Here is a 2,710-nt window from a genome sequence, read left to right as displayed (position 1 = left end):
TAATAAAACACATATAGAAAGTAGAAAGAAACAGTTTTAAATTTCCCACAATTAGAAGACTTTGCAAAATGCTAGTGGTTCGATATTATGTATATATTCAACCATCTCGATAAACTAGAAGCTATATTCCGCATATATATGCATTTAAATGCATGAAACTCCGGTTTTTCGATTAGAACATAAACTTCATGTGATACAAACTGTAAATAGTTGTAAAGGGAGGGTGTTAATTCCTACTATATAATTCATACGTGTATGCAGTAGACAAACAGAATAACCATATCTTAATATTCAATGATATATAATGGCTTCTCGTCAAGTTTTAAGTAAGAGAGGAATGTATCTGGGTTTAATGTAAATATCTCGAAATTAACAATGCTAAGATTGATGTTAATGAACTATCCAAGCCTACACAGTTTTCATTACTTCCTTCCCTCTCTGTTTATTTCTATAATATTTCCACGAATATTAAGGATCACTTTTTCCTGCTTTACACAATAAGCTGATGTCATGTGGCTTCAAGAGAACTGCAATGTGTACCAGTAATTAATATGGCTGGAACAGTAAAACAACCCATCTCCAAAAAACAATCACATCTAACTGTTGGAATGTCTGTTTATCAATTCAAGTCATTTCCATTTAAGACCGAATCATAGGTGACGCGAAAACTACATGCAGTAGAGATGAACACTAGCTCAGGAATTCTCATGATAGTAGTACCCCTACCTCACACTTAATACTTTATTCACTCACTTTGTTGCTTTATTCAGTTTTGCTTCAAAGCAGCAGAAAGTGCGGACTCAGATGAAACTGCATCGGCCATGAAGCTAGGTTGCATATCCTACAGTGTGCAGGCGCTTCAGTGCTGAATATGCTAGAAATAACGGTTAAATAAAATTATGAAAGTGAAAAATCTCCGTTCTCCTAATCACTGTTAGTACTATTATCTATTCTACGGAACATATGTAGTCATGAACAGGAAACTCAGGTTTACTCAGCACGAAAATTTACCTTGCAACGTATTGTTAGCTTGGGTAGGCATATGAAACCTCGCAACTTATTGTTAGATTGGGTAGGCATATGAAACCGACTTGAAAGGAAACACGGTTACCGCCAGGATATGTCGCTTTAAACCCAAATACCCACAATGTTTTAGTTAGTCCGAGGCTGTAGTGGTATGCACATTGCTAAATTTACCACGCAGTGGAACTGAACCCGGAAACACGTGGTTGCTATGCAAACTTCTTACTACACAGTCATGCCTGTGCCTATGTGAAAAAATATGAAACGCTTTACGAATTGGTGTGCCACGCTTGCGCAGGGGAGATGATATTCTCTACATAATTCATATTTTAGTATATGTACAACCGATAATAATATCTACACTTCTCCTATTTCAACATGTCGTGTTTCAAAATGACACCATTTTATTATGCTACTTGAAAATGTTAATATAAAATGCTCCTATAAACCAATTTTTGTGTAGCCTATAGAGAAGAAGAATCCCAATGTCCCCAACATTTTACAGTTCATGAAAATTGAGAACGAAGCAGTAACTCTAGCATCATATTACGATATCGAGTTTTCCAGAAATACTTTGTTGTTTAGATACACAGATTTTGAAAAACAAATATACAAAAAAAAATTATAAGAAAAGCGCGTTCAAAAATTATCAAAATAACACAAGATTGATGAATATTGAGGGAAATGTCAAGTAGAATATTTCATTTTGTATTTGGTTTGCAAGAATCTTGACGAGAACTTGTGTGCTGAAACGGATTTGATTGTATCTTGAGAAGGCGCCATTATGGCCATAATTAACGCACCCATTACTTTATTTTTAATTTCACAATTGCTTAACTATTTTACAATTTGATAGATTGCTTGATGAATCCTTCGATCAAGCAATCAATTAGCTTGTTTGATTGACTGGGGATTTATCAGCTTAATTAATTGGTTAATCGGTTTTGCAACTGGACAAACAATGATAAAAAAAATGAACGCATGTTTTCATAATGACGCTCCCAAGATACAAAATAAAATCACGATTAGAGGGGTATTATATATCGTATGTTTTGCTGTCACAGCTACCACAGATGTACAATAGATTATCTACCCTGATTAGTTAATGTACAAATTGTAAGTCCATAAGTTAGCTTCCTTGAAGTATCAGAGAGGAAATAAAATGAAATAGAAACATTTGTAACGAGTTGTCAGTAAAATGTGTAGATGTATTTGGATGCTTTGCATGAAAGCACTAAGGTAGGATTATTTCGCATACAAGGAAGTTCAGAATATTGTATTAGATCAGACATAGTTTAGAAGAGAATTCAAAGCGGGTTCGAGGTGGAAAAGGGAAATGATCTGAGACAAAAGAATTAATATCCGCGACGTAACTTAAAGCAAAAGCTTGATGCTGCTATAAAATGTGTTTTAGAGGCGTTCACGTTTCTATTACAGCTTACGAAGCCGATACGATGTAATTATAAGAATTGCTCCCAAATTAGGCACAAGCCTGTCAGTCGCCCAGAAGAATTAGATCGAGCCCATACATTGAGTTAAACATTAGTTTATTTCCTTGGGAGGGATAAAAAGCAAAATCGATCTCGATGGATGTGAACATAGAAAGAATACGGTTGGGAGAGTTTCCAGCCGTTCTCTCTCTCTCTCTCTCTCTCTCTCTATATATATATATATATATATATATATA

At 34.8% G+C, this 2,710-nt stretch overlaps 1 non-coding gene across 1 annotated transcript; it reads right to left on the bottom strand.

Annotated features, from left to right (window-relative positions):
• Nucleotides 1-1,276: 1,276 nt before the first annotated feature.
• On the bottom strand, nt 1,277-1,384 carry LOC128249566 (U6 spliceosomal RNA). Its single transcript, XR_008265678.1, has one exon. It is a non-coding gene; the product is annotated as a U6 spliceosomal RNA (small nuclear RNA).
• Nucleotides 1,385-2,710: the final 1,326 nt, after the last annotated feature.

Source organism: Octopus bimaculoides, chromosome 15 (genome assembly GCF_001194135.2).
Source record: "Octopus bimaculoides isolate UCB-OBI-ISO-001 chromosome 15, ASM119413v2, whole genome shotgun sequence".
Taxonomy (NCBI): Eukaryota; Metazoa; Mollusca; class Cephalopoda; order Octopoda; family Octopodidae; genus Octopus; species Octopus bimaculoides.
This window is presented reverse-complemented; position numbering and strand designations above follow the sequence as displayed.